The sequence below is a fragment of the Aquarana catesbeiana genome, linkage group LG05 (assembly GCF_042186555.1).
Source record: "Aquarana catesbeiana isolate 2022-GZ linkage group LG05, ASM4218655v1, whole genome shotgun sequence".
In the NCBI taxonomy this organism is placed as follows: domain Eukaryota; kingdom Metazoa; phylum Chordata; class Amphibia; order Anura; family Ranidae; genus Aquarana; species Aquarana catesbeiana.
The window spans coordinates 146,540,014-146,559,957 of NC_133328.1; the positions used below are offsets into that span (position 1 = coordinate 146,540,014).

The 19,944-nt window shown below is 42.0% G+C and overlaps 1 pseudogene; it reads right to left on the bottom strand.

Annotated features, from left to right (window-relative positions):
• Positions 1-6,590: 6,590 nt before the first annotated feature.
• LOC141144502 (UDP-N-acetylglucosamine--peptide N-acetylglucosaminyltransferase 110 kDa subunit-like) lies at positions 6,591-9,852 on the bottom strand (annotated as a pseudogene).
• Positions 9,853-19,944: the final 10,092 nt, after the last annotated feature.

Sequence of the window (19,944 nt, forward strand, 5' to 3'; positions counted from 1 at the left end):
TGTTCTTCTCTTTTATGCTCACAATGACCTAATGTTGCATATGTGGTACTTGCAAATGTCATTTGTATGTTGTTGTTTTTTGTACTTATTTCTTATATTCCATTACACAATAGGATTATGCTCCACGATTTGTCTCTGATGAAAAGACACTCTGTCTAGTCCCGAAATGCGTAAGACTCCGTGGCAAGACTATTGAACATAGCCTTCATTCCTGCATATCAGTACAGTTTTGTATAGCCTCCCATTGTTTTTATGATATTGTTATTGTCATGTTATATTGATTTTTTCAATGTTTTTCATCACATCTTTTTCTACCTAATAAATTAAATTTTAAATTTTAATATGTGTTGCCGTTAAAGTCCCTTGAATCCCTTGGGGGTAATTACTTATGTATCCTGACCTTGGGGATGTTGGCAACAGTTATGATTTAGTTGAATAGCACCCCTTTTCCTCTTTTTGATATTACTGCCCAGACTAATGCCATGTAGTGGACATTAAAGATAATGCTTAGAATATGAGTAATAAATAACTATTTACCTCAAAATAAAGTGAATACAAATGTTGTAACATGGTAATTAGCATACCCAGCAACTCAAACAAAAGTGGGTAGTGAAGCAAGTAGCCTCACCACCCACTAACAAAGAGATCTCTTACTATGAACATAAATATATAACATTTGACAAAGATCCTGGGTGCAAAAAATTACAAATGTACAGCATGCGGTTCCTATGACAAAACATTCGATCATAAAAAATATATCATAAAAAGTTGTACATTCCCCGAAAGGGACATTCTCCAAGAGGGACATCAACTGATAAAGATCCCGGGTGCAAAAATTGCAAGTGTACAACATGGGGTTCCTATGACAAAACATTCCATCATAAAAAAAATGTCATAAAATGTTGTACATTCTCCGAAAGGGACATCAACTGTTATTAATATAACAGTTGATGTCCTATTCTATGTTCAAGCCATTGGGGGCATGAGAACCAAGTTTATAGATCCAGTTTGTCTCGGATCTAGAAATGGTTCTCTTGCCATTACTGCCACGCCAATGGGGGACGTATTTTTCTATGCCAATAAAAATGGTGCCCTTGGGATCTCTGTTATGCACAAGATCATAGTGTCTAGAAACACTGTGCTTATCAAACCTTGCTTAATGTTAGTGATGTGTTCACCTAATCTTACGTGCAACATCCTAATAGTTCGTCCCACATATTCCAACCTACATGGGCACCTAAGGAGATATACAACGCATTTTGTGGTACATGTTATAAGTGATTTGATGGGGTATGTAAGGCCCGAATTAGCTGAAGTAAATTCAATCAGTCTCCTGTCTCTTAACATATTTACCCTACAAACCTTGCACCTTCTACAAGGAGAAAACCCTTTTAGGTCCCCAAAAAAACATAAACGTGTGGGCGGATCTGGAACATTAGGTGCCAGTATGTGTCTAAAGCTAGTGGCTCCCCTGAACAAAACCCAAGGTTTATCTGACAGCAGGGGCCCAGGAATCCGGTCGTTTTTAATGACTGGCCAGTGTTTTCTAATAATCCTTTTAATGGCCCAGTGCTGGCTCGAATAGGATGTAAGAAAGGCTAATCCGAAATCCTCTCTGTTTTCGACCTAAGAAGGTTTGTCAACCAATTGGTCCTTACGGTCCCTGTCCCTACCTCTATGATCAAAGAATCAAGAACTGTCTGATCATAGCCCTTACTTAGAAATCTGGATTTCAAGGTAGAGGCCTCCTTGTAGAACTGATCTACATCAGAGCACTTCCGCCTTAGGCGCAAAAATTGGCCCTTAGGGACAGCGGATAAGCAAGAACGATGGTGACAGTAATCAAGTGGAATGAAACTGTTCCTGTCGATAGGTTTAAAAAAGGTGGAGGTGGTGATCCTACCATTATCAATTGTGATGACCAGATCAAGGAAATTAATCTGAGTCGGACTAGCCTCATAGGTGAGCACTATACCTCTATTGTTATTATTGAGAGAAGACAGGAAAGTAGCAACAGATTCTGAGTCACTGTCCCATATGAACAGGACGTCATCTATGAATCTTCTCCACATGACAAGCAGGGATGGCCTGTCATGTAGAACCACATCTTCCTCCCATTTTGCCATAAAGAGGTTGGCCATGCTGGGAGCAAATTTAGCACCCATGGCCACCCCCTTTATCTGCAAGGCTTTAAAAGAGTATAAAAGAAGTAGAGTAAAGCCGCGTACACACGAGCAGAATGTCTGACAGAAAAAGTCAGACGGAAGCTTTTCATCGTCTATTCCGATCGTGTGTGTGCCTCATCAGACCTTTTGTTTTGAAAATTCTGAAGGACCTAGAAATAGAACATGTTCTAAATATTTCCGACGGAACCAATTCCTATCGGGAAAACCATCTGTATGCTGTTCTGAAGGACCAAAAACGACACATGCTCTGAAGCAAGTACAAGACAGAAGCTATTGGCTACTGGCTATTGAACTTCCTTTTTCTAGTCCCATTGTACGTGCTGTACGTCACCGTGTTCTGGAGGGTTGGACTTTGGTCAGACTTTGGGTTGGCCGTGTGTAGGCAAGACCACTTGAATGGAATACCATCGGAGTTCCGTCGGAGAAACCTTCGGAGTTTATTCCGACGCCAAAACCGGACGTGTGTACGCTACATAAGTAGGGATCATAGATGTTCTATTACCCCAGCATTATTATTTATGTAGTTCTACTTTTCTGGTGTGCTCTTCTAGATTTGAAGTCATCCTTTTTAATTCAGTTTTTTCTTTAGCCTTTTTTGCGGCATTTAGAATCTCAGAGTTATTGCCTCCATCTAAAGCAAAAAAGTCAGGTAATTTTTCCAATGTTATTTTATTGGAAAATAATTTACAGATTTTTCTTCAATTCAGTAAAACCGATGCTTTAGGTATTGGGACTTGGATATCATTACAAGAATGTCCAGATGTCAATATATGTCCAGTTAGGGCATTGAGGGCTTAAGGCCAGACGTTGCGGGTCTGCTATTTATTTATAGTGACGGCTTGCCTTTAACAAGTTACCAATTTTCGGTGGTTTTGAAAAGATGTTTGTATCACTTAAAATTGAGTCACTTAAAAATAACCACCGTTCTTTTCATATTGGAGCAGCTACAGAGGCTGCTCGGATGGGTCTAGAAGAGAGTAAAATAAAAAAAAATAGGCAGATGGCATTCAAACGATTCTAAGATTTATATTCATCCTTATTAATTGTTTTTTTGTTTCAGATAATCGTCTTATGGTATGGGTTGTGGGCCACTCCTATATTTTCTGGGCCCAGAAAAGAGCAGCAGATAGGATTTACATGGAGAATTTGGGCCTGGATCCGTCTTCTTTCTGCATTAATTGGCATGCACTTAGGGGTATGGTGTGGACTGACTTAGTTTTTGAATTAGGTAGGTTTTATGCTAGTTTCACTGCCGAAGATGTTTTTATGGTCAATTTAAACAAGAATGATATAGGAAAAATGAAAAGTTTTGATTTGATTTCTAGCATGAAGGATATGTTTTGTTTCCTTAAAATAAATTCACCACATACAGTTCTAGTTTTCTATGAAATTGTCCCGAGATTACAATGGTTACAATTGGTTACCTTTAAGCCCCTAGAAAAAGTACGAAAGAGAATTAATAAAGCTTTAGAAATTTTTTTAGTTCCCAACCTGGGTATTTCATTTCGCCACTTTGAGCTGGAAGGAGGTATTCCAGGTATGTAGTACATTTATCTGATGTTGGTTTAGATATTTTTGTGACCTTCAAAGATGCATTGAGGCGGCCGCGGTGTGGGGTTGTGTGGACAGGAGGGCTGGTTGTGCCAACCCTCCTGTCCGTTGGGATATGTAAGCAAATGTTAAACTGAAGGTTGAGTCAGCTTGAGTCTCAGTGTCTGAGCTGAGAAATGTTTAATTTATCAGTATTTGTTGATGAATTTAATATACTTAAGTATTTGTTTAAAAACTAATAAATCGGGCCGTGGCCTAATTTGATTCAATGGTGGTGTCTTGTTCATTCTTAATTATCTTATGTGCATGTTTGTCGGTCTGCCTGTCGCTACGGTCCCATGGGGAGGAAAAGGGGGATAGCCTTATTTAGGCCCCCCTTTGCCTTATGGGGCCGTGGCAGTGGCATTGTAGGCCAAAATTAAAGGATTTAAATAGGAGTTTTTTCCATTGGTCAGTTTGGGTCATGTGATAAGGAAGGTTCTGGAAGGTCAGAAGGTCGAGTTATGATCGTTCATAAAATTCATATGACCGTTAGAAAATTCAAGAAGTGGGTTTTTGTGCCTATATAAGGGCCAGCTGACAGGATTCTTGGCCAGTCGCCAGAGAAGAAGACGTCGCCCCCCTTCACGGCCGGTTTATATGGTGGATCCCTTTAGATTAATTTAGCTAAAGGGGATATGTAAGGAAATGTTTAACTGAAGGTTGAGTCAGCTCGAGTCTCAGTGGCTGAGCTGAAAGTAGTTTAATTTATCAGTATTTGTTGATGAATTTAATTGACTAAATACATTTTATTATATACTTAAATATTTGTTTGAAAACCAATAAACCGGGCCGGGGCCTAATTTGATCCAATGCTGGATCAAATTATCCAATGCTAGATCAAAAACTAGAACCAAACATGCACATAAGATTCTTTATTATCTTATGTGCATGTTTGTCGGACTGTCTATCGCCTATGGTCCCATGGGTTTCCTCTAAAGCCCCTGTCCCCCGCTGCGCTTACTGAACTCCCCTTCACTTTGCTGTTCCATTCAGCCATACAGAGCAACGAAAGACAGCCCTTGGTAAGTTGTAAGTTGCTTCAGTTGGAGTATGTACAACGCTGAGAACTCTTCCACCTCAATGTTACAGATCTGGGCCAATAACCAAGTATCATTTACAAAAAGTGAGTCACATGCTCATTTTCTACTATGGATTCCTTTATTTATATATTATGTATGTCCTCAGTTTTATTAGGCCTTCTATACGCTTAACCACTTGCCCAGGCCAATTTTCAGCTTTCTCACACTTTGAATGACAATTGTATGGTCATGCAACACTGTACCCATATGACATTTTTATCATTTTTTTCACATAAATAGAGCTTTCATTTGGTAGTATTTAATCACCACTGGGGTTTCTATTTTTTGCTAAACAAATGAAAAAATACAGAAAAAAAAAAGTTTTTCATATTTTATTATAACATTTTGAAAATGGGTAATTTTTCTCCTTCACTGATGGGCACTGATAGACTGCACTGATGAGGCGGCACTGATGGGCAATCATAGGTTGCACTGATGGTCAATGATGAGGTGGCGCTGGTGGGCACTGATCAGGAGACACTGATGAGGCTGCACTGATATGTGACACTGATGGGCACTGATAGGTGGCACTGATGGGCACGGAGAGGTGGCACTGATAGGGACACTGATTAGCACTGATAGGTGGCACTGATGGGCACTATTATGCGGCACTGATGGGCACTGATAGGCACTGTTAGGCGGCACTGATAGGCAGCACTGATGATGAGGCACTGATTGGTAACACTGATGGGCACTGATAGGTGGCACTGGTGGGCACTGATATGTGGCACTGATGGGCACTAATAAGTGGCACTAGTGGCACTGAAAGATGGCACTGATTTTCAGCCCATTCGGGTGCTAAGGGGACCGATTTCCCTCGAATCCCTCTAACAGAAGCTGCGTGAAGGAAAAAAAGATAACCGCAAGATAAACAGCATCTGTTTATTTCAATAATCAGCTGTGATTGGCTGACAGCTGATCACGTGGTAAAGGGCCTGCTGTGATTGGCCCTTTAACTGTTCTATGATCAGCCAAGTCTCACGGACTCGGCGATCACAGAGCGAGCCTGGGGCACGCGGGAATCGTGAGAACGGGAGGGTGTGTAATTTTTTTTTTTTTGTCTTCCGCTTCAATTTTAATGAACATAAGAAAATTCCCAATAAATACAATCGGACTAAAAGTGAACAATGGCGGGGGAGGGGGATAAACCAAAACAGGCGTTGTGCAGAGACTTCATATCTAATCTTTGCAGCACATGCGATTCCCACACAATGACATCCGTGGGGGAGGGGAGGAACTGGATCAGAGTGCTTTCAGCGGATGTCTACGGCGTGCAAAGTACAAATACATACAATGTAAAAATCAGATTGGGTCCAATAAAAATATGGGGGGAGGGGCCACCGTACACAACACTCCCAGGATTCTACCAGCTCCGCCCATATTTGTACAATACAACAAACTAAAGATGTAATTGATTTATTAGATGGGGGTGGGGGAAGGTGGGCTTCATTTATACTCAACGCACAGATGGGCTTTGTTTGTAAACAGACGGCAGACGGTAAAAGGCTACGATTGGTTTATAAAACCGATAAGGACGAGAACACCATTCATGATGCTTCTTTCTGATCTCTCTTTAATCTTTCGAACCTGCAGAGTTAGCGAATAGCGGAAAGCCGATGGACGCACACGGAACTAACTGATTAAAAGCCCAAAACTTCAAATATGCAAAACCGCAAGACAAAACTAAAGAGAAAAAAAAGAAAGAAACAAAAGCAGGAAAAAAAAAAGTTCACGTGTCATGGCGGACCATGGCTGGATGGCGAAACGCAGATTCCCTGTAAAGTCAAGCAAACATGACCAAACGTTAATCGCTGAGTGGCGGCAGGACGCCGGCCTCGCTGGGAGATGCAGGATTGGTGGGGCGGAGTTAGGCCGACTCTGTATTTTCCACCGGTTTGAGGAGATGATCGGGTTTATTTCCCGCCGAGTAATGTTCCCACATCAGCAGGTACATCCGCTCCAGGTCCATGGTGTACAGCTTGGTGTTGAAGAGCGGGCTGGATATCCTCTGCTTCCACACCTTGGCCCGGATCTTCTTTAGGAATTCTAGGTCAGTGCCGAGTTTCACAGCCGTGTCTTCGTACTCTTGTCGGCTTTTAGCGATTAATTCCGGACACCCCAGACAGGTGAGCTGAGAGGCCGCGACTCGAGATGCCAAAGTGTCACCTGGCATAGTGACCACGGGGTCCCAGCCCAGAGGACGTCCATCCCGGTGGTGTGCCCGTTACACAGGGGGGTGTCCAGGCACACATCTGCCAGCTGTCCTCGCCGGACATGTTCCTCTTTGGGGGCGACGGGAGAGAAGCCCCATGTTCTGGGCGTATTGTTGGATGTTCGGCTCGCCAACCGCGGGAAAACGCAGAAGCCACAAGACAATGTTCGGAACGCGTTTCAGAATATTGGCCCACATCTGCAGGGTGGGCGGGTCTATCTTGTACAGCTGGTTAAAGTTGCAGTACACCACGGCATCCTCGGGGAGTCCATACTGGGACCGGGTGGTGACAATTATGGTTCAAGGACCTCCTCACCGGTGGCGGCCTTATTATTGATCTGTGTAGTGGCCAGACCATTGCTGATATTGAACCCATTGATGGGGATCTGGATCTGTCCTCTATTGATCATCTCAATGATGGCCTCAGTGATGGTATTCATGGGTATAACTGGCATATTGAGGGCGGAGTTACTGTCTGAGGTGTCTCCGCCTTCCGGACCTTTCATCTTCACATCAGGGAGAGTCTCCAGAAAGGCTTTCAGATCGATTCCATTCAGAACGATTCGGTTGTCATAGATGTGGCCATTCGACTTGAAATCAATGACGGCTTTTTTCTTCAGATGAGGGAACATGTTGGCGTGGTCTCCGATGAAGAAGGTGTTGGGCATGTAAGCCATCTTCTCGGAGTATTGCTCGGCCACTTCCACGGGAGATGTCTCCTTGTCAGTGATGATGTAATCCATGAATGGCGCTCCACTTGTTCCAGGATATCCCAACCACATGGCCTGAATGGGGGCGGCTCGGAGAGCAAACAGCTCATTGCGGGCCCCTTTGGTGTAGCCGTTCATATTAACTAGAATGTGAACTCCATCCTGATGAATGCGATCAGCTGCCTTCCCATTACATGGAATCTGTGACAAATCTACAAAATGGTTTGCTTCTGCCATCACCTTCACTCGAAAGTTGGTGCCGTCATCTGGACTCAGAGCGTAACAGAAAACCTCAAACTTGTCTGGATTGTGCATGCCGGGAATGGACTGCATGAGGTGTGAGGTGGGATGATTCCCGAAGTCGGAGCTGACATATCCCACCCGCAGTCTGCCATCACTGGCCTTCAAGTCCTTTGGATGTTCATATGGCGGCTTGTGAAGGACATTTATCTTGTCCAAACACAGATTTCCGTGTCTGTCAGCGATGGCTTTCCTGAAGGTGTGGGACAACGGGTACAACATGCTATGGTGAGGATGGACAGAGGGAAGTCGGTTTTTCTCCAGCTGATCAGCAATAATGCTGACCAACTTCTTCATCCGCTCGTCATAATCCGTCCAATCACAGACAATCTGAAGACAATGGGCCAAGTTGCAGTAGGCGTCGGGGAAGTCGGGTTTCAGTTTCAGAGTGGTCTGATAAGAAGCGATTGCTTCAGGAATATTTCTAGAATCCTTATGAATGGATGCCAGGTTACTGTGGGCATCAGCAAAGGCCGGGTTGATCTGAATGGCTCTGGTGTAGCACTGCAAGGCCCCCTGGACATCTTGCATTTCCTTCAGCGTGTTGCCCATATTGGAATAAGCATCAGCAAACGTTGGGCTTATCCGGATGGCCTCCTTGTAATGCATCAAAGCCTCCTGAAGCTTTCCTTGTTGTTGGAGGACGCTGGCAAGATTGGAGTGAGCCGCTGCAAATTCCGGGAACACCTCCAGAGCTTTCCTATAGAGGCGGACGGCCTCCCCAATGTTCCCCTGTTCACGTTTGATGTTGGCGAGGTTATTCAGGGAGTCGGCGTGTGTAGGACACAGGCGGAGAGCCGTATTGTAGCATTCTTCAGCATCCACCACCTGTGTAGGGATCAGGACACCGGTACTCACACTGCCTTTCTCCTTCAGCGCATTGGCGAGATTACAATAGGCATCGGAAAAGTGTGGCTGCAATTCGATGGCCCTTCTGTACGTGTCGATCGCGAGATCGATGAGTCCTTGTTCATAATACACACAGGCCAGATTTCCATGGACCACGGCGTGGTTAGGACTGAGACTGAGAGCGCGTAAATAGGCTGCAACCACTCTGTCAAATATTCGGGCTTCTTTAAGAACATTCCCCAAATTAATGTAAGCATCCAGAAAATTAGGATCAAGAGTTACAGCCTTCTCAAAATGATGAATAGCGAGCCAGATCTCCCCCTGTGCATTAAATACACATCTTAGGTTGCTCCACGCAACTGCAAAGTTTGTTTGGGTCTCAATTGCCTTCAAATAACAAGCCTTTGCTTCTTCCAAGCGACCCAGGGCTTTTAGGAGGTTCCCCAGGTCACTACGGACACAGTACAAATCAGGATTGTACTGCAGGGCAGAGACGTAGGCCTCCATATCACCGGCAGCCACCAAAGCTGCAGCCAGGTTGATGTATCCATCGATGAAGTCGGGTTTTAGCCATAGAGCGTGCCTGTAATGTTCTATGGACTCCTGTAGCTGTCCTCACTCTTTGTAGACGTTCCCCAGGTTGGAGTACGCTTCTGCCAGTAATGGGTTCTGTTTAATGGCCAAAGTGCTGAAACGTGCCGACCTGTCCAGCCTGCGACACTGGAAGTGGATGGACGAGAGGAGGAGGAGGACTCCTGTATTATCAGGCTCTTGTCTCCAGAGCTGCATACAATGTCTTTCAGCCGCCTCAAAGTCTCCCGCCTGATACTCCCGATGAGCCAACTCTGCTAACCCTGTACTGTCTGTCACATTCCCCACAGAGGCCGCCATCTCTCCTCTCCTCAGATCTCCTCTCCGGATCTCTTCTCTTCTCTCCTGGGAGGGTGTCTATTTGGCAATTTAAGCCCGTGCTGTAGCTGTCTTTCTTCTAAAGCATGGGCAGCAAGTGGTTAAAGAGCAGGAATAAGCTTTAGGTCCAGGTCATGGTTGGGTTTACTTCAAACAGGGAGACAGGGGCAGTACCCATCAGACAAAGTGTCCAAACAAGGACATCATATCAGCATCACTAACTGTTCATTATTTTTAAGAGATTTTAGTGGTTGGATTTACAGTACATGTACTTTAAAATATAAGTAAAGGCAAAACTTTTTTTTTGTTTTGGATAGAGTGGCGGTGGATTAGGACACCTGTCAGTTTTTACTGCTGGGGGTTAACGGGTTGTGCTCCCGTTAAGGAGATACAACCCTTCCTATTTGTCCTGCTTAACATTATCATTGAAAGTAAAGGAAAACTCAAATTTTAGGTTGTCCCAGAAAAGTAATAGAGTAAATCTTCCAATGGGGACACTAGTTCTGGGGACCCCAAGGAATTCCCTTAATTTGCAGGGATTTCCTCTCACCTCCTGTGTGGCTATGGAACAGGAAGTGAAGGGAAATCTCCACAATGGGACACGTATGGTGATAAAAAAAAAATCTAATGCTCTGTACACACGGTCGGACATTGATCAGACATTCCGACAACAAAATCCATGGATCTTTTCCCGACGGATGTTGGCTCAAACTTGTCTTGCATACACACAGTCACACAAAGTTGTCTGAAAATCCGATCGTTCTGAACGCGGTGACGTAAAACACATTGGGACTATAAACGGGGCAGTAGCCAATAGCTTTTGTCTCTTAATTTATTCTGAGCATGCATGGCACTTTGTGCTTCGGATTTGTGTACACACGATCGGAATTTCCAACAACGGATTTTATTGTCGGAAAATTTTATAGCAAGCTCTCAAACTTTGTGTGTCGGAAATTCTGATGGAAAATGTGTGATGAAGCCTACACACGGTCGGAATTTCTGACAACAAGGTCCTATCACACATTTTCTGTCAGAAAATCCGACCGTGTGTACAGGGCATAACAGGGGTTATAACCCTTCCTTACTCTATCCAAAATGAAAGTGCTAGGGTACATTTTCCTATGTGATCTGCCTTTGTTCACAGATATGAACACCCTAAAATCTTTTTTATATGTCTGCAACAACTGATTGATAGCTAGGCAATTGTCAACGCCTGAGCTAATTTTTCTATTAAATGTAGTCTTTTTCTCTTATTCCCTTTTTTTAGACTATAACTTTAGGTTTGAGCTGATTAGAGTGCATCAGACAATTGTTTGCTGGCAGTCTGTCTGAGACCTTTTTTTAGCATTATTTGAAAAAAAAGAAAAAAAAAAACTAGGTAGAAGTACACTGGGTTCCTAATCCACCTCACATGACATCACTCATGTACTCTGCAATGTTAAACCTCTATAGATACAATTAAAGTTAGACATACTGTACATCAGTTGGACCTATTGTCCCTGAGTTAGGACCAGTTCACATCATAAAAATGCAGTGCGGATGCGTTCCAGATGCTTTTATGCATGCGTGTTTTTGATGCGTTTTTGATGCAGTCCAGTGCATTTTTCCCCCTCTTTTTTCTTAACCTTAAATAAGGACATGTATGTTCCAGTGTGTTTTTTGTATGTTTAGGTGCATTTTACAGCATTGCAGTATAGTTCAGTGCAGGAAAAATGCAGCATGTTCTACTTTTTTTCTGGAACTGGAACACACTGGAACTGCAAGCACTGGTGTGAATTATGTCATTGAAAACCATATAACCTACTTTCTATTCGTTTTTGATGCAGAAGAAAATGCACTGGACTGCATGTGAAGTCCATGCATGCAGTCCAGTGCATTTTTGTCAGGACCCTTATCAGGATGAAGCAGGATGTTCAGCCTTGAATATCACATTTCACCTGCTAAAAGGGGTTTACATCTAATTGATACTGCACTGTCAATTTGCCTGGTGCCAACCTCCTGGAAGATTCTTTATGTGGATCTATTTATCTGCTTATCTACACAATAGACCTTAGATCAGCCTTGTTCCAACTTTCCCACCCCCTGTTTATTATTATTGGTATTGTCCCCAAAGGGCTACTGTCTAGTTAATGGTGATCTATCTGGTTTCTATAGGACTCCTTTGTTGTGCCCCTAGGGATATATAGGATCACAGTTGCCCTTTCTAGTTTGATTGTCCAACCTATGAGTCTCTCTGTTCTTCCAATTGCGCTCTCCTGAAGAAGCGGGCAATCCGTGAAACATGTTGGAAGCATGACCCTATATGGTTTGTGGAAGGTTGACTTTATACATGCTATGTAAATGGGGGACAATTTCGGTCTTGGTGGAAACCTAGTAGAGGGGGTATTGCCACTCAGAGTGAAAGTGTCCTTCAATATCTATTTTAATATGTATGTTGATGTTATGTAAATAAACTTTATTTGAAAAAAATTATGATGGTGTAATGTCTCATGACGGTACCGGAAAAATCCTATTTGCCCCCCAAATCTTCTCCTTTTTGAAATTAATATATTTGGGATGTTGGTACCTTTAATTTCTCCCTTTTCTATATATATAGAAGCATTTGTTGCACCTGTATACTTGTTTTTTACTCTTACGTTTTCTCAACAAAATATTTATACAAGAAAAAGGATGATTCTGCCACAAGCATTGGATTGTTTAGGCAAAGTAAGCTTGCTGGTTCTCATCAAGCTCTTCTGGTCTCTCAGCAAGAGAGTAATGGCAAACCAAAAATATTCATGATGAGCTTTGATCTTCTTGGCCTTCATGCAATCGCCACAACATCGCAAGCTGGATAGAAGACCTATGCTTTGACATCCACATTAACCCTCTTTACATCTGAAGGTACATTTGATTTGAGTGGAATATCTATGTTATTGGAAAGCTATATCAAGATCATTCCATCAGTATACACATCTGTGGCAGAAGAAAAAGTTGCCCTGCCTAAAGTGGTTGTAAACCACTGACATGAAATATGAACAAAGCATATCCCTCTATAGTGTGTACTTGTCTCAATCCAGAGCACTAAGCGTCATTTCTGTCTGCTGCATCCTTCCTTTGATATCTGCCTGAATCACTTCTAACAAGTTTTCCTGACACCAGTTGGTAAAAAGGTGACAGGCGAGGGAGTTCCAGCACACAGCCTGTGTTTGGAAGCCTCAGCTCTGTTTCTGTGTGCTGTGTGAAGGGGGGTGTCACTTCCCCTCAATCAGCTCTCGCTGAGCTCTGCAGAGTGTAACATCAGTTCTCTGAAACCTCAGAAATGCTGCATAAATTCTGTACTATGATCAGCTGTAGATGAGAGAGGGCCGCAGATAAACAGGTACAAATTATGTAGTATTTGTTTAATCTCTGTGTATCATCTTAAGCTAGTCACTTCGCTAGGTATATGTAAGGGGTTACAACCACTTTAGTTCAATAAATGTGAGTGCTTGTAAGTGTTTCACTTACAGCCTTGCCATCTCTGCCCGCTGTGGGCAGAGATAGCCTTTACAAGGAAATTAACAAATAATACATGAAAAAGATAAAAAATGATAATTTGTTTATAGTGTAATTGACTTCTTGACAGTCATTAAAGCAGCCTATAGATGATTCATTAATTTTCGTTTAACCAGCGGGTTGAGTAAAAAAAATGCCTCGATTCCCTCATCCACACATTCGAGGTGGATTGGGGAATCCTCCCTCTGTGCCTTTGTAATCTGACAGTGGAGAGATTTCCCTGCCATCAGAATACACTGATCAGCGTTGCTGGCCATAGCCGGCGGTGCTGATCAAGCTGCACAAATCTGACCGGGTGGTTGTACAGAAGTTCATTGGTACATTGAATTCTGTAAAACACCCTCCCCATACATAGATTGAAATTCAGCCAGTCCCTACTGAACTGGCCAAATTTTGATCCATGTATAGGCGGCTTAACTTATCCATGTTTAAATTTTTATTGATCCACTGTAGAATATTCAGTCAGTACTGGATAAATATGTTTTCTTTCATAGCTTCAATAAGACAAATCTTGTTCTCCTTTTCAAATCTACTGTTCAATATTTGTTAATTAATATTTTTTTTTTTTTTTTTTAGAGAGTTTTTAAGTCAGCTGCGTCATTTACGCTGCGCCCCCTCTCTTTTTCGCATCATTGTGGCTTAAAAAGCAATATACTAATTTTTATACAAAACTTTTAAGGTACATTTTCTCTTTCCCTTACATCCACTAAAGATACCAATATTTACTTATCTATATTTTTCTCCCCTCGTCCCCCCTCCCCAAAAAAAAGAAAAAAAAAAAAAAAGGAAACAAGAAAAAAGGGGGGGGAGCACAAAATTTATATCTGTCCTTCCTCTCCTCTTCCCTCTCTCTCTCCCCCTCAAGCATCCATAATTGTCACGTATCTTTCTGTATTCCTATACTCATGCCATCTTGCCCAGATCTTAATATATTTATCTCGTCGCCCTTCCGTCGAGTGTCTTGCTTCCTCCATTCCTCTAACCCATTCTACTCTTGTTATCCAATCCTTCATTCTTGGGATTTCTATATCCTTCCAATGACACGGGATCAGTGCTTTGGCTGCGTTTAAGAGGAATGGGATTACTGACTTTGTGTATTGGGGGATCTCTCTTTCCGTGTCGTGAAACATGCACGCCCAGGGGTTATTATTGACCTGCTCCCCCGTTATCTGTTGTATTTCATCTAAGACTTCTCCCCAATATTTCTGGATTTTAGGGCATTCCCACCATAAGTGGGCAAGAGTACCAACTTTTCCACATCCCTTCCAGCAGGTTTGAGGGGTCTCCTTATCATATTTGTGTATCCTTTGGGGCGTCCTATGCCATCTTGCTATCATTTTATAGGCCATTTCATATGTCCGAGAGTCTTTTGCCGTTAAGTACACCATCTTTAGGATCTTGTTTCTGTGATCTACACCTTCTAGCCCCCCCATTTCCTTTTCCCACTTCTCCAGGAAGGTGGGATATCCTTTACTCGCTTCCCCTCTTATGATGTTGTATAGTTTTGAAATACTTCCTTTCACGCACATTGGGGAGCTTAATAATTTTTCTATGGGCCTTAGCTGGTCTTTTCCTCTCAGTGGTTGTGGTAGTGAGCGTGTAAAGTGCTGTATCTGGGCGTACCTCCATTTGTCTAGTGGTTTGTTCCCCCAAGCCTGTGTGATTTCAGTGTAGGTGTATAGTTTATTTCCTCTCATTACATCTTTAAGTTGTATTGTATCTTTTTTTGCCCATCTCGTGAAATATAAATGTTCCTCCTTCCCCGGTAAAAAATAATCCGTGTTTAATAGTGATAATAAGGGTGAATTAAATTCCCAGTGGCTACTCTTACCTACCCTATCCCATATTCTAAAAGTGTTTCTAGTCAAAAAATTGGTTCTATCACCCAAATCTCTATGTTGTGGTGGGTTCCATATTAATTTTTCTATATCCGCCCCACTCAGTGTTACTTCAATGTTCACCCAACTTTTCTCCTGTTTATTGTGTAACCAGTCAATTATCCTAGCCATCACCACCGACTGGTAGTATTTTTTTAAATCCGGTGCACCTAGCCCTCCCATTTCTTTATCCCTCGTTAAAGTGTCATATGCTATCCTAGGGTGCCTACGTGCCCATATAAATCTCACTATTAAGGATTGTAGTTTGACAAAGAAAGTAGGGGGGATTTCTATTGGGACCATTTGGAAGGTATATAATAACATGGGTAACACAAACATTTTAATCGAATTTATCCTGCCGATCCATGACAGGGCTTTGTATCTCATCCTGCCTAATAGGTCTTTAGCTTTGTTAAGTAGGGGTATATAGTTAGCGACAAATAGATCCCTCGGTGAAGGTGGTATTTTTATACCTAGATATGCCAGTTCCCTCTCACACCATGCAAATGGGAGCCCAATTTGCAGTGCTCTCTGCTCTCGCTTTGGGATTGTTATATTTAGGAGCTCTGACTTATTCATGTTTATTTTGAAGTTTGTCAGGCCTCCATACCGCTCAAATTCCTTTAGCACCATGGGGATTGTTGTTCTAGGGCAAGTAATAAAGCATAACAGGTCATCAGCAAATGCTGCTATCTTGTATTCCTTCGATCCAACCTTGATTCCCTGAATGTCCCCATTCCCACGAAAAGCCGCTAAGAGTGGCTCTAGGGATAAAACAAACAGAATTGGGGAGAGGGGGCAACCCTGTCTTGTCCCATTAAACAATTCAAGGGGACAAGACAGGGTTCTGTTTACTCTAATCCTTGCCTTGGGATGTCTATATAATGAGAGTATCCATTTCATCATCCTCTCTCCTAGTCCTAGATGTTTCAAGGTTTCCGTCATAAATCCCCAATCCACTCTATCGAATGCCTTTTCGGCATCGATAGATAGCAGGGCTGCTGGGGTATTGCTCCTGATTACTTCCTGCATGAGGAGGAGTGTTTTTAAGGAGTTGTCTCTCCCCTCCCTGCCCGGGACAAATCCTACCTGGTCATTGTGTATCCATTGTTTTAAACCCATTTTCATCCTGTCTTCGAGTATTCTAGAAAAGATTTTTGTATCTACATTTAAGAGTGAAATTGGTCTGTAGCTTCCAGGGGAGGATGGGTCCTTTCCTTCTTTCAGGATTAGGGTGATGTGCGCTAATAGAGATTCTTCTCGGGACTCTTCATTCTCCCCGAGAGCATTCAAATATTCACATAGTTTGGGTGCGAGTATTTCAGAAAATTTTTTATAATAAGCTACGGAGAATCCGTCGGGGCCCGGGCTCTTCCCCAGGGCGGTGTTTTTTATTGCCTTTTCTACCTCCTCTTGGGATTTTGTTAATTAATATGTCCTGTTCTCTGTCAGTGGGTCCCTTGAGTGGGGTTTACAAACTCCTTAGAAATGTCATTGTCCACAGGAAAAGTTGATTTACATTAAAGAACTGTGTGCAGATAATGCTTAGATAACTCCTTGTAACCTTCATCACCTAAGAGAGCAAAGTGTCTGAGCTTGTGCCCTTATCTGCAAGGAAACCATTTTTTTTTCTTAAAAACAATTATAAAAATCTGTAAATACAAATACTGTTCAAAAAAACAATGTGCAGAACCTCTGCCCCACAAATACAAATAAAACGAGGAAAATGGTGGCACAACACAAGCAAAGTCAAAGTCCTTTATTGTCACCATACCAGACACAAACACAGGGAATGGTTGACGCATTTCACACAAATCACTCATGCTTACTCATAACAAAGACATAGTCCAAACCTCGGCAATTTAAGGGTGCACCCAACAGGAAATGCACTTGTAGATGTTGAGGTAATTAACTGGGCAGTGCATGACAAATGAGCACAGGTGGTTAAAATCATTACTCAATAAACTAACAGATTATGAAACAAAGAAAAACAAGAAAACAGAAAAAAGAAAAAAAATTAAAAAAAAGAGAAAACATTACCAAGGAATACATAGGAATGCAAATAGTAATAACTCCATATAAACCATAAAAATCCTCAGTACATGTACCAGGCACCATATAATGTGCTGCCATGCAATGGCACATGTGAGAGACCAGGAAAAAATACACAGTATGTCTCATGCCCCGGCCCATTACCTAGGCCTGCCTAACTTTGTTTTTTTAAAAACGGGGATTTCTTAAGATTGTTGGCAGCTATGGCAAAAGGGGAAATAAATATGTGGTAGTTTGGTGCACACGACTTTGCTGCAAAAGTATATTTTAATGAGCTTTCAAACAAAGTCAGCTTTGCTTGTGTTAACAATAAATGTACGCTGCCAAAGCCCTGAAAATAATAAAAAAGGCTGTAAATAAAGACCGTAAAGTAAAATAAAATAGAATAAAATATACCTCCTCAAAATAAAAACCCTTATTTGGGAAATGTACACCTATTTGAATTAGGTTCTTCTTTGTGATAGGCCAAATGAGGTGTTAGCGCAATTTCATTAAGCTGCATACAGAAAAGTATATTTAATGGCAAATTGTAATATTTTTTTTTCCTATCCTTTATCTTAAAGTGGATGTAAACCCAATGTCATCCTTTCTAAACTACTGCCATAGAGGCTATCTATAAGGATATACATGCCTCCTTCATGTATCTTTACCTGTCAAATGTCTCCCCTCTGTCTGTTATGAGAACCCAAAACCTGCAGATTCTGTGGGTGGGTCTGTTGTCTGGAGCTCGGTGGGTGGAGTCGTGATGTCAGTAGACTTCCCGCCCACCTCTACACTCCCCTTGTCAATATGCATTTTCTCCTGTGTATTTCTAACCGAACTTCTGCTATGATCTCTAACATCCAGTGAAAAGACAGGAAAGTAACCACATGACTTCAGCATGCCAAATCATGCTGAGGTGTGGAACAGCCAATCCTTGCAGAGATGCTGAAGAAAGGAGTGGGGGTGGGAATTAAAAAATAATGCATGTCTTAGGCTAGTGCACGAGATGTAAATCACCTGTCACTCACAGTAATGGGGAGGATTTGACAAAGTTTTTCTCTGTTTGTCAAGATTTATCTCACTGAACAATAAAAGAGGATTGCTCAGAGCTGGATTAACTCTTTGTGGCAAGACTGGGCTCAAATGATAGGAAATCTTATACTTTACATTATGACATTAAAAAAAAAAAAATTTGGGTTTAGATCCACTTTAAGGTTTATGTGTGTCTTTGAAGTTCATGTGTGTGGCATTGTAAATAAGGATTATTTTATAGAAACAAGGACTTTGGCATACGTGGGCATTATGGTGCAAGCATTTTCAGACTTTTTATAAAGCATGTCCCTTAAAGCCATGTTCAATATAACATGCAAGGAAGCCACATTGTTCTGAATATTGTGAATTTTCAGCTGAATGCAGCCAGAAGGTAGTCATGACTGTTTTGGCCAACATAAGGTTTGGAAGTATAGTCACTTTGCACATCACTAATACAAAATAACCCTGTTGGCTCTTTAGCTGTGTATTTAAAATTAAAAAAAACAACATCAAATATTTTCAAAGCCAATATGCAGACAGAATTTGCTCGTACACACAATAATGTCTTTTGTTACAGCCTGTGTAATATGGAATACCAGATCAACTTTCATTAATTACCACCAGGCTACTCAGTTTAAGTTGACACATTCATTTTACTGAATTGTTTACCTGAATGTAAAAACAGCAGTTGGATTAATCGTGAACTTGTCATAGTCAATAATATCACTGAGGCAGAGGAAGACTGGGCAGTAATACATGGAACAGCTGTTACATTTTGCTGTTACAGGATATAGAACTTAAATTGAAGCTATCAGCTGCTAGTAATAAAATAGTATATTCCAAATGTCAGGAAATTACATCTATATATCTACACATATGTCTTTAGCCATCTTGAAGGAGTTTCACTTCTTCTATCGGAGCTTTTGTTTATTGGACTCTATGGAGGAAGGCTGTATGGCAGGAAGGCTGAGATCTCCCCATTGCAGTAGTCAGTGTGTGACATTGTGGTGAGAATGCATACTTAGCAGTAATTTTAAATGAGAATCATCATAAATGCTAAATTCAAAGTCCTCAAAAAAAAATTTCAAAACTGTGGGAAAATGTAGTCTCCATCCTCAAGCCACTGGGCTGTCAAAATATGTTGCCAAAAAAAAGTAGTTAAATCAGTGACTGGAATGTGAAAGCTGTTTGGGGAGCATATAGACAATCTTGGCTTGAACATATACTACATTGGGAGAAGGGCAGTCTGTAGAATTTCTTACAGCGCCACCTTCAGGAATGGGACACGAGGCACATAAAACAAAAGCACAGCCCCTGCTGGTGGTCAAATCTCCCATCTTCTAGAGGCAGCTCTGTTTTTTTACCTGTCTTTTGCTGACTTGCCCATTGCTGACCCAGTGCTCTGACCTCTTTTCTATTTTCTGTATCTGATCATTCTTCAGTTACTCCCTGATGTAATGTCTCCACACCATAACCTCCCTGCCCCCCCCCCCTCCCCCTGTTGGAGCAATCCTAAGGACTGCAACCTGGTACCAGCATGCAGAAAAAACACATCAAGAGCTCTGGTGAAAACCTTCTGGTGCTTAGACTCTCAAGGGAGCCTGCATCATCCACACCCGCACTCCG